Source organism: Gorilla gorilla, chromosome 9 (genome assembly GCF_029281585.2).
Source record: "Gorilla gorilla gorilla isolate KB3781 chromosome 9, NHGRI_mGorGor1-v2.1_pri, whole genome shotgun sequence".
NCBI classification, from domain to species: domain Eukaryota; kingdom Metazoa; phylum Chordata; class Mammalia; order Primates; family Hominidae; genus Gorilla; species Gorilla gorilla.
Window position 1 is genome coordinate 92,121,575 of NC_073233.2, and position 13,178 is coordinate 92,134,752.

The 13,178-nt window shown below is 38.5% G+C and overlaps 1 protein-coding gene across 17 annotated transcripts in view; it reads right to left on the minus strand.

Annotated features, from left to right (window-relative positions):
- DLG2 (discs large MAGUK scaffold protein 2) overlaps positions 1-13,178 on the minus strand; it is a 2,193,106-nt gene that overhangs the window by 785,061 nt on the left and 1,394,867 nt on the right. The window lies entirely within an intron of this gene.

A 13,178-nucleotide genomic window follows, 5' to 3' on the forward strand; every position in this document is an offset into this window, starting at 1 on the left:
TACTAAAAAGAAAGAGAAAAAATTAGCCGGGTGTGGTGGTGGGGCACCTGTAATCCCAGCTACTCAGGAGGCTGAGGCAAGAGAATCGCTTGAAACTGGGAGGCAGAGGTTGCAGTGAGCCGAGAGATCACACCACTGCACTCCAGCCTGGGCGACAGGGCAAGACTCTGCCTAAAAAAAAAAAAAAAAAAAAAAGACACTAGAGGGAAGTCAGTCACTGAAACAAGGTAGCTGCAAGGTAGCTGTCTGATTTCATGGAGAAAAATACCTATAGTTATCCCTCAAGAACTGGCCCCTAAAAAATATCAGTGTCAAAAAGTCAATTTAAAAGCCCAGCAAGGCCAGGCATGGAGGCTTACACCTGTCATTCCAATACTTTGAGAGGCCGAGGTGTGTGGATTGCTTGAGCCTGGGAATTCGAGACCTGCCTGGGCAACATGGCAAAACTCTATGTCTATGAAAAATACAAAAATTACCTGGATGTGGTGGCACGCGCCTGTAGTCCCAGCTACTTGTGAGGCTGAACTGAGATGAAAGGATTGTTTAAGCCCAGGAGGTCCAGGCTACAGTGAGCCCTGAAGGCACCACTGCACTCTGGCCTAGGCAACAGAGTGAGACCCTGTCTCAAAAAAGAAAAAGAAAAAAAAAAAAAAAAAAGCCAAGCAAGATTTAACAAGGGAGAGATGAAATTATAAATTACCCTAAGCATCACATAAAGTTCCTGGGGCCCCAAAAATATGTTTTAGTATTTGCTTTTTTTTGTTTTTTGAAATAGAGTTTTTAGCTCAATCCAAATATTACACTGTTACAATTGAGGAAAGTAACATAAAAATGTTAAGCCATTTCTCTTTATTACTCCAGTCTCATTTCCTCTCCTTGATTTTTACTCAACTGTCACTCTTCCTCTTCCTTTTCACTCAACTAGCCACTGTCCTCCCTGTTATCATCTATGACTGCCTACATTTTCTTTCAAATATATATTTGAGAAAGAAAAAAGCATTTGTAAAGGACCACACTTTGAAAAGAGTGCTTATCTATGAGCAAGTTAAACTACAAAGAGCCAATAAATTGGGCAGCCCACTTTTAGGTGGTCACATGCACATTGATCCACATGATCATGTAGATTATATTAAAACACACATATTTACGTGATGAATTACTTTTCAAATAAAAATTCACTCTATTGAAACAGTCAAATTCAAATAAACAATTGAGTGTAACATTGAAAAAAACTTTTATTGAAATCCCACTACATGCATGGACTATGGCTATTTATGGAATTTATTTATTTTATCATTATTATTATTATTATTATTTGAGACCAAGTCTCACTCTGTCAACCAGGCTGGAGTGTAGGGGTGTGATCTCGGCTCACTGCAACCTCAACCTTCTGGGTTCAAGTGATTCTTGTGCATCAGCCTCCGGAGTAGCTGAGATTAAAAGCAGGCATCACCACAGCTAGCTAATTTTTGTATTTTTACTAGAGACAGGGTTTCACCATTTTGGCCAGGCTGCTCTTGAACTCCCTGACCTCAGGTGATCCTCCCACCTCAGCCTCCCAAAGTGCTGGGATTACAGGCATGAGTCACCATGCCCAGCCTGGAATTTAAAGATAAGTAAAGCACAATTGTATCTGGTGAATATCAAGTACTAAGAACTATTAATAAATAGAGAGGAATATGGTAAATACTAATTTAGGACTGTAACAATGGCCAATGGCCATCATTTGTTGAACATCTATTATGAGCCAAGCAATGTCTAAATATTATCTCCAATGCTTACAACCACTGGTTTCTGAAAATTTTTTAGTGTTCCTACCAGTAAAATGTTTGCAAGCGTGCTCCCCGATATGTGCTAGTCTGTATAGATATAGTATACTGATACAATTGCAACAATACAGTGTTTTATATATAAAATGTTGAAATTAGAAATGATGAAAAACTATAAAGGCTAGCACTTGATGGTTGTGCTTCAGCATCCCCTGGGCAGAAGCTTCCGACATTGAAGAATACTACTAACATGTTGTGTGGTAGACACTGCTGCTTCTCCCCAATATTCATTACCCTCTTCTCCCATAATAATGGGATCCCTCACTTTTATCTGAGCCCAGGGCATTTCAGAATAAAGGTTATATGGCTCAGTCTCCCTTTGCATCTAGGAATGGCTTTGTGCCTAATCTTTGAGGTATGAGGGAAAAATCATGTTTACAACTTTTCAGACATTGCTTTAAAGGGACGAACAATGTCCATCTCTGTACTTCTTTTAACCTGCTATTTAGCACGTCAGCATGGTGGTAGGCCTCTTGGACTATGTGTGCAAGGGCAACCCCCAAGGGTGGTAAAAAAGAAAATAAAAGGTACTTGGGTCCTTTTAAGACCTTGTGGAGCAGCATAGACATTCTAGCTCTGGACAGCTAACCTAGGGACTGTCATATATGAAAGAAATACATTCCTATCTTGCAAACACATCATTATTTTGGTCTCTGTTATATGTAACTGAACCTGTCTCCTAAAGAATACATTATGCAAGGTAGTTTTTATTGTCTCTCCTTACAGCTGAAGGAAAAGGGTCAGAGAAGTTAACTTTTTTAGTTATCCAGCTGGTATATGGTTGAATCAAAAGAGCCCAGACTCCATTCTCTTTCTACTAAAATAACAATCTCCCATGATTGAAATACTATGGAATCAAGGAGGAAGGAGACATTAATATGACCTGGAGGGATTGATGGAGGCTTCCTGATGGTGGTGGCAGTTTATTGAGATCTAAAAGATGGGAATGGAGGAAAAGGCATTGTGGACTAATTGAACAGGGTGAACAAAGGTAAGGATATAGGAAAATGTAGAAAAGGCTCAAGAGGAGCTTGTGTCAGTTGTTCTTAGGTGATCACTATTAAGTCTTTGGCTTTATTCAAAATATATTTCAGGGCACCTACAATATAGCAGATAAAAATTAAGACCTAGAAATAGAGTGATAAAATCAGATGTCATAATTTCCTAAATATATGAGAAGATAATGCTACCTGCAATGCCTACATGTTAAAGTCCAAAGCCTATATCAAGCAAAAAAGGCCTTTACAATCAGACTCAACCCAACCTCATATTATGCTATTGCTCTGTGCTCCATATGGATGAAACTCAGGACATGTGAGTTGCCTGAACTCTGACCTTTGTACTTGCACTTCCCTCTTCTTGGAATGCCTTTTACCTACTTTGCCTAGAAATGTCTTTTTATTCTTTAAGAGCTAGACAAAATTCTCCCTTTCTCTGATTCCTTGAAATAGGATGGCTTATTATTGTAGTTTCTTACCTTCCTGCCTGTCTGCCTGCCTTCCACCAGTCAGTAAAAAATGTGCAGGGTTTTTGAGGTATAACTGTGGGAAAGATAAAGCAATATTTTCTTTGTGCTTCATGGAGTTTACATTCTAGAGAGAAAGATCAACTACTAATGAAATAGCTGCAATTCAGTGTGATAACTACTTTGAGAGGAAGAAGAGCCTTCGGGGAAGCCCCTAAGAGGAACTCTACCCTGAATCTCACTTTCCTAGAAGAAGCATTATTTAAGCTGAACCCTTTAGGATATGTAAGAATAAGCCAGGCAGAGATAAGCAAGGCGTGTTTAACAACATGTGCTTTTCACCATGCATTATCCATTTTCATTAACATGTCTATTCATTAGACTACAAAACAATGTGTTTAAAGGTCCCAAGTGATTCAAAAAGAAGAAGAAAAAAAAAAACCCACCAGGATTAAACACTCATTCAGATTCATGCTAAATGTCTTATCATTGTGCCTTAGATATGTTTATTTTGTCCTTCCTGTATGCAGTATTTCCTACTTTCACCACTTCAGTTTAGCAACTAGAGCTGCTTAAGGTCTCCCACTAGCTTTTAAAAATCTCTTGTAAATTGTAGAGCAGCATCTCTCAAACTTCAGCAAGCCTAAGAATCACCTGAGGTACTTTTAAGAACAAATTTTTTGGTTCCACTCTCAGAGATTCTGATTCTATAGCTTTGGGGAGGAGCTGGAGATCCCACGATTCTAACAACCTGACCTGTGAGACCTGACACTGCCAGTTCACAGACTGCACCTTGAGCAGCTTTATGCTTGAGAAGCTACACAAATATTTTTCAGGATTATTTCCCCCTTGTTCTTAAAAGTGCTCTGCTAGGTTACACTTCTTGGAACAAGAGTGGTTTCTCTGTCCAGGTAGGTAATGCTTTTAGGGGAACCCCTCTAAGAAAGACGGGCCAATATTGCTACTTTCACATAACAGTCACATTCTTCACTTGGACAACCGTTTTATTTTCCCGTTGGCTCTCACTTTAAGTCCAAAATGACAAGCCTAAGTAAGGGCTTCCCAGTAAATGAGAAGCTATGAGTACAGTAGTCAACAAACTGCCCTCTACAAGGGTAATGCAAGGCAAAAAAAGTGAATTAGTTTGTGAATGGTAAGTAGGTCAGGTCTTCTGTTGTTTTTTTTTTGTTTGTTTTTGTTTTTGTTTTGACTTGGCTTTTAAAAAATCATCCCAATCTAAATAGAACTTTTTTTTTTTTTTTTTGAAATGGAGTCTCGCTCTGTCACCCACGCTGGAGTGCAATGGCATGATCTCGGCTCACTGCAACTGCTGCCTCCCAGGTTCAACAGATTCTCCTGCCTCAGCCTCCCAAGTAGCTGGGATTACAGGTGCCTGCCACTGTGCCCGGCTAACTTTTGTATTTTTATTAGAGACATGGTTTCACCATGTTGGCCAGGCTGGTCTCGAACTTCTAACCTCACGTAATTTGCCCACCTGGGCCTTCCATAATGCTGGGATTACAGGCGTGAGCCACTGCGCCTGGCCAAAATAGGAATTTTATAATTTTACAATAAGAAAATGATGAATCACTGAACTTTTAAGAAAGCTTTCAGTAATTGCTGACATTTGCCTCCATGTGTATCATGTTTAAGAGTCTTCAAAGTTAAGCTTTTAAGAGCCATGAGAACAGGGATCATGTCTCCATGTGAGCATATCCTACAATTCCTGGAGAGTGCTGACTATTTAGAAGATTTGAAAATAGTCAACTTAAAAAAGGAGGAAATTAAACCAACACACAAAAATTGGAAGGATAGTTTTGATGATTAATTAGGTTCTCTCTCTCTCTCTATATATATATGTATATATATACACACTCACACATATAAAGAACCTAGAGTATAATCATTTCTTGATAACAAATTAGCTCCCTTATCTCTTCTATTTCTTTCTTATTATGTATTGCCTATAACAGCTCTGTCTGATAGAACTTTCTGGAATAATGGACAATTCCATATCTGCATTGTTTAATACAATACCCATTAGCCCTACTGGCTACTGAGCACTTGAAATGTGGCTAGTGCAACTTGAAGAATGAATTTGTAATTTTTTATTATTTTATTTTAATTAAATTTAAATAACCATATGTGACTTATAACTACTTTTTTGGAAAGCACAGGTCTAGAAAGTAGGACAACATAGTAGTTGTTCATAGTGTGTTCAATTTGTTGAATTAAATAGAGCTCTTTCCCTATAGATGTGTATATGTTTAAAGTAAAAGACTTAGAAAATGGTAGCTATCTCAACTGCAGGCCGAAACGTGTAGTGAAGGAACAAAACATCAGGATCCAAACCAAAAAATAAGTTTCTTATTGAGCAGTGTTTCTCAAACTTAAATATGCATACAAATCACTGAAGTTTTTATTAAAAAACATAGTTTCTGATTTAGTAGGTCTTTGGTGGAACTTTAGATTCTATTGCTCACAAACTCCCAGGTAATATCACTGCTGTTAGTCCATGGGTCACACTCTGAGCAGCAAAGGTCTAGATGTAGGTAAGCCATGGACCTATGTAACTGCTACTGGCCCAACTCCTGAACTAGCAGTGGCTTCTCATTTTGACTCACCAGTTCAAGATTCAGTCAGAGAAATGTTTTATTTTATCATACATACACCCACCTTACCCCCAGTCTTATGATGAATATTCATTAAGCCCCTTCTGCATACTAGGATGAGTATTCATAACAACCCCTGCAAGGCAGGTAGTATTATTCCTATTTTATATATAATGAAACAGAGGCTTAGAGAGGTGATGTGACTTAACCAAAACTCAAGAAAAGAACTAACTGGCAGAGGTGGGCTTACAACCCAGTTGTGCATAAAGCCAAAGGCTACTTTCTCTCTTTATACTCTTTTGTTACTCAAAGTATGATGTACAACTAAGCAGCATCAACCTCACCTGGCAACTTATTAGAAATGCAGACTGACGCATCCCAGACCTAGTGAATCAGAAACTTCATTTTTTTTTTTTCCCCCTTAGGTGGAGTCTCACTCTCTCACCCAGGGTGGGAGTGCAGTGGCACAATCTCAGCTCACTGCAACCTCCGCCTCCCGGGTTCAAGTGATTCTCTTGTCTCAGCCTCCCAAGCAGCTGGGATTACAGGCGCCCGCCACCACACCTGGGTAATTTCTTCTATTTTTAGTAGAGACAGGGTTTCGGCATGTTGGCCAGGCTAGTCTCAAACTCCTGACCTCAGTTGATCCACCCGCCTTGGCCTCCCAAAGTGCTGGGATTACAGGCGTGAGCCCACCTCTTGCTTATAAAGCAAAGCAAGAAGCAGTTAAGAGTAGGGATTCTGCTGATTGTGGCAGTTGAGAAATGAATTTAGATTGGCTAGGTTTGACACCAGAGCAAATATTGATAGCTTTGCCTCTATTAATAAATTCCTATTGCTTCATAGGAGTAGTTGAGACAAAATAAAGCTGTTTCCTGGTAGGTAAGGATTTTAAAATTTGGAACTGCATTCCCAATAGATGAAAACATTAACAATATAGTTTTAACAATGTCCATGGGAAAAACCACAAAAAGAAGAAAACATGTTTGTTGAAAGATAAATGTACTAAAATCAGCAAATTCTTCCAAAATATCATACCATTATTAATCACTGCCAGGATGGTTCAAAGGAACACACATATTTCTCCTTTCTTTCCCATCAGAGGCAATTATGGAAAATGGTCCAATCAAAAGTGAATCATAGCCTAAATCATAAGAATATGTTATTTACACTCAAATAAATTAATGTCTAAATGTACAGACCTACAACAAGTGCTTGGTCACCTCACTTCTGTAATATGGCAACTTCCTTCTCAGAGAGCTCTTGTCCTCAGCTTCCTGATGCTGGTATCAATCAGCAGTGCCATTTAAATGTTGCTTAAAACATGTCTTAGACACAAACCCATTCTCTGGCTCCTGAATGAAGCTCATTGCTAATTCAATTGTGTCTCTATGTCGCTGAACCCACAGTATCCTTTTTCTTGTCACTGACACTCATGTGTTCAGCCTTTTTTTGGTTCATTTTTTTCCCTTTAGTTCACTCTCTTGTCCTTGGCCCCAGAATCATAGTATTGTTTGCATCCAATGGCCTTTTCACATTGAAAGCACTCTATAAAAATGTTGCTGATATTATATGATATTATAATTGTCCACAAATAACTTTTATATAAATAACTTTCTCGGCAGCCAAATCCAATGGGGGATACTACTAAGGACCCACTCATACTCTTCGTAACCTAACTCTTCTTTGTGTTCTCTTTTTCTTCTACTTTTCTCTCTCCCTTACTTTCCTAGGAGGGTTTTCCAAGCAAGAGACCTGAAACTTCTCCCTTGTGTCCACTATTATTTCTACCTCTAGAAACAAAGTTTCAGCAACAAAGTGTCTTATAGGAAAGTAAAGTCATTGTACTGCCAATACTTGCTAGATGTTTCTTTTACTTCTCAGTGTTTGCCCTTAGACAACATACAATAATCTACACACTCACTCCCCCTATCAGTTGAACCAGGTCCCTCTGACGCTTTGTTTAGTGCCATTGACCTACAATATAAAGTACAAGATTTTTTCTTTTATATCTGCTTTGTTTTTATTTTTTATTCTCATAAAGGGACATACACTGATTCTTAGCCCTTTATTTAAGGCCCTGATGTACTAGTTTATTGTTTAGCAAATAGTCACTCTTCCCCTAATTTGAGCTTGGCAACATGACTTATTCTGGCCAATTGGGTGTTGGTGGATGTAAGGTGAGCAGAAGCTTTAACTGTGTTTGTGTCATGGGCTTGATTTCTTGTCCTTTGACTATCACAATATGAATAACATACCCTGGACAGCCACTGTCCCACCTCCTGGTCCCCAGAATGAAACTTCTGAAGCAGAGATGCCCCAGCCAACCTGGTACAATGGCACCCCACTCACCCACTTATTCGTGGTTTCACATTCTGCAGTTTCAGTTATCTACAGTCAACCATTGTCTGAAAATATTAAATGGAGAATTCCAGAAATAAACAATTCATAAGTTGCAAATTGCTTTCTATTCTGAGTAGTATGATGAAATCTCTCACTGTCCCACTCCATCTCTTCCAGGATGTGAGTCATTTCTTTGTTTAGGGTATCTGTGCTGCAGATGTTACCTGCCCTTTATTCACTTAGTAACTGTCTGGGTGATCAAATTGACTATCCTGGTATAGTAGTTTCTGTGTTCATGTAACTCTTATTTTACTTAATAATGGCCCCAAAGCACAAGAATAGTGATGCTGACAATTCAGACATGCTTAAGAGAAGCCCTAAAGTGTTTCCTTTAAGGGAAAACATGAAAATTCCTGACTTAAGAAAAAAGAAAAGAGACAGCATTGTATGATGAAGTTGCTAAGATCTATAGTAAAAATGAATCTTTCATCCATGATATTGTCAAGAAGGAAAAATATAATCATGTTAGTTTTGCTGTGGCACCCCAAACTGCAAAAGTTATGGCCACAGTGCCTGACAGTTAAGATGGAAAATTCATGTATATAGGATTTGGCATTATCTGCAGCTTCAGGCATCCACCAGGAGATTTGGAATGTGTCATCCATGGATAAGGTGAGACTACTGTATTCTGCAGCCTGAAGCAGCTGTCCTAGCTAACTGATAGAGAAGAAAAAAATGCTTATTGCCGCTGATTTTTTTTTTTGTTGTGGTTACACATCAAAAATTGGCAATTACATGAGCTAACAGTAAATGGTAGATCAAGCACTACCATTTACTAGTTGAGATAGAAAATCCATATCTTTAAAATGAAAGGTTTGTGTTCATTGAACAAGATGGAAAACTTGTTATTTAACAAGATGGAAAACTCATGATTCTCAAGTATACCTCTCTCAACAGTGCATTTCTATCGAAGAGGTCAGAATATTACCAAAATATAAAACGAATATTAGAGAAGGTTAGAGCAAAATAAAAAAGCATTCTAGAATCTCTCTAATTTAATTTTCTAAAGCATAAAGAATACTATTTGTTAGGGTGCTGTTCAATATTGAACTCTAAAGTGTCTGCTGAAAGGAGAGGAGAGCGCAATGTCAGTTGGTTGCAGAGTACCAGAGAGTAAAGCATTATTATTTGACTGAGTCAACCTTCAGGGAACTGGATTCACAAGCAGGCTCTAATCACTCTGAGCTCCCTAAGAACAAAGTACTTTCAGTACCTGGCATGACACAATATTCAACATGTAATGGGGAAGAATAAAAATATTGAGCAAAAAATAGAAACTAGAGAGTATTGAAGTGGAAAAATATCTTTCCTTGTTTCTGCTTGGGTGACTTTAATTTTCATATAGGGATTCCTGCTTTGCATGAGAAGCTAGACTATGTCACATTTAAGGTCATACCCAACCCTAATATATCATGACCTCATATAAGACAGAGCTTACTTAAGGCATTTTCATGTAAGAACCTCAGTGACCCCTTCATTAATGCAAGCTCTAATGTCTCTTAACTTACCTTCCTTAATAAAAAGAAGTCTCTTTAAATATATTTTGTACTTTTGTTTGACACTTACATAAAAATTCCCTTTGGCCCTAGAAATTTCCTGTAGCTATTCAATTGTCATTTGCATTTGTGCCAAGGAACCATTTTCACAAGAACCATTTCTATCAAAAATCAAATTTGCTAATTAGCAAAATTAATACATTTACTTGCAATGAAATTATTTTTTAGAAAGACTTTAATATATGTTAAAGCTTGGCATTCTGATAATATTTTTAAGAAGGAAATGTTCTTACGCAACATGACTAAAATGCCCTAGGGAACGCTGAAATCGTTTTTTCATTAAATAGAGCTGAAATTATGTGAACAACTAGAACATGAGGAAGAAAAGAGGAAAACAAAGTATAGAACACTGGGGAATGAGAAAATAGACTGTGAAAGGAACAGTAATTTGTTCAAGGTTACCCAGTGAGTCAGTAACAAAGGGGAGAGTTGGGACTCTGCCAAGAACCAAAGCTTATCCACATTAATGAGTATGCGCTAAATCTGCCATTTTCAATACATAATGTATTCATGTTTTTTCTACATCGGGGAAGGTATTCATATTTACCATTCTCCTAGAATTTAGCATGTTTTACCTCATAAGTTTTTATTTTTTTCAAAAAAATGATAAATACTTTAGCTGCTATCAACCTGAAGCTAAGAAAATCTCTGATACAGGTATTATAAGTCCTCTCTTATAGGTTAATTTAGGTGCATAGAGATTAAATAAATTACTTAAGAACATACTACCATGATAATTGGGCCATTTTCACCATATCAAGCTGCTCACAAACCACTATAAAGATCCTTACCCTTAAGGAAGCACAAAGTGGGTTACATTAAGTATGAAAAAGTTGATTAGGCCAGGAATAGTGGCTTACACCCGTAATCCCAGCACTTTGGGAGGCCGAGGTGGGCAGATCACTGAGATCAGAAGTTCAAGATCAGCCTGGCCAACATGGCAAAAACTCGTCTCTACTAAAAAATACAAAAAACAAAAAAAAATTAGCCGGGCATGGTGATGCACTCCTGTAGTCCCAGCTACTCAGGAGGCTGAGGCAAGAGAGTCACTTGAACCTGGGAGGCAGAGGTTGTAGCGAGCCAAGATCAGGCTCCAGCCATTTGTACTCCAGCCTGGGTGATAGAGCAAGACTCTGTCTCAACAGCAACAACAAAAAAGATGATTAAACATAATTTCTGAAGGACTCAAAGTCAGATACAAACCTGGTATTTGGAAGAATGGGAAGAATTTTGATGAATTTGTTATTTGCGACTCATTTTACTAGCTAATCAATTGGGATACCAATTGAACATGTCTACAAAAGACCCTTAGATCTTACAGATAAATTATTTCTACATGAGGATATCTGGCAGTTACGCCACCAGAACCCTAATAGGAGGCTTTGAAATAATATAGATCCACCACAAGAAAGTGGTCTTACTTACAAAATCAACTCTCTGTGCTCCAGGCCTACATCTTGAGAGCACTGCTCACATGCTTTGACAATGGCTATAGTGAAGAGATTTTTTGGGACATAGGATTCCTTCACATATAAATGGATCCCTGTCCTGAATATATTGAAGCTTCTGTGACAAGTTATCTCTCATCCAAATCTGCATGTATCAGGGGAGTAAGTAAGGAAACTATGTTCCCAAGCTGACAGGCAGAAAACAAGGGAGGGAAGAAAGAAACACAGGTAACAGCATGTTAGAAATTAAATAAGACTTCTAACTCTACAGCCAAGCTATCTGGATTGACTCTTGACTCTGCCTCTTACTGTGAGTCCTTGAACCAGTTACTTGACCTCTTTATGACTCATTTTTTCCCAAGTGTAAAAATAGAGAAATTAATAGTACCTACCTCACAGGATTGTTATGAGGATTAAATGAGTTAAAATTTGTTAAGTGCCTACAGCAGTGTTAGGCATACACTGTTACAGAAGTTTGGTAAGTAAAGAAAGGTAGGAAGAGTGAGAGAATAGTGGATGTAGGTACCGTTAAGACATTGCTTTGTTTGCTTCTACAGAGCCCTTTACTTTCCAGTGTTGGGGTCTCTTGGTTCCTTCCAGTAAGCCTAACCTTGTTTCCAGTCTGGTCCCAAACTATTCTTGTTCAGAAAGATTTAAGAAGCCCTAGTTCAGTAGTTCAGGTGATTCAGCATTAAGTCAAGCTTGCTGTTATTCTTGTCCTGACCCTGTGTCCCAGTTTTAGTTCCTCATTCTTATAATCAAGTCCCAACCTTGTACTCCAGTTCTGACATTCTGCTCCCCTGTGGCTGAGTCCTGGATTGCAGAACCTGCTCAGGACCGCCAGAACCTGCTCAGGACCGCCAGTTCCTTTGAGGTATTTGAGGTAACATCTCTCAAAAGGCAGCCTATGGACTAGACACACTTTGTTTGGCAGACACAGTGTTTGCACTTTTGAAAATTAGTTGCCTGTATTTAGAAATTGCAAACATGTACAAATTTCCATCTTATTTTGTAAAATGATCTGGCACCAGTGGATTCCAAGTGGCAGTTGCTCTCTTTAAATGGCCATGTGCTTTCTATTCCTCACAGGCCCCACTCTGACTGCTCCATTTGTTTCTATGATTTGCTTGGTCATTGAAGGGATTTGAGGCTGTGGGCTAAAACTGAGAAGAGCCAGTACTTACCAAGCACTTACTTTGTGCTAGGTACTGTTCTAAGTGCTTTATGTGTTTTACTCATTTAATCAAAGGCCAGGAATCTGTTTGTTGTTGTCCATTACCCCTGTAGCCCTTCTTCTCAGCTTCATACCCCCTGTCTAGCATGCATCTGTGGCTATCCCATCTTGTTTGATCACTATCCTCCACTCATCAGCTAGCGCCCACTCACAAAGCCTTGTTGGACCTCCATAATGTCAACCACTCACCCACATTGTGGCCTATAGCTGGTCTCCAATCTTCCCTGCCCAGCCAGACTCTATCTTCAAGAACTTTTGCCATCATAGTGGTTGTGTTACAGGTACAGAATCCTAGGCTTCATTGGTTTGCTTGATCCTATTATCTCATGCTCCATGCTTTTATAAAACCATAACTTTCATTATATATAGATAGGTTCTACCCTCACGAAACTTTTGTCCACTTCTTATTAGAAGCCCAATAAAATCCATAAAAATATTTATTGATTACTTACTTTAGGTTCCAGACTGTCACAGAAATTGACTTGAATATTCCTTTCATAAGAAACCCAAAGAAGTTTGCTAGTGTCTATGAGCAATTCAGTCTCTTTTCAGTGAGCCACTTAGCAAACTAACACTATTTAAACAGCGTTGTTTATTTTTGTTTCATAATGGGCCCTTGTATTTTACAAAA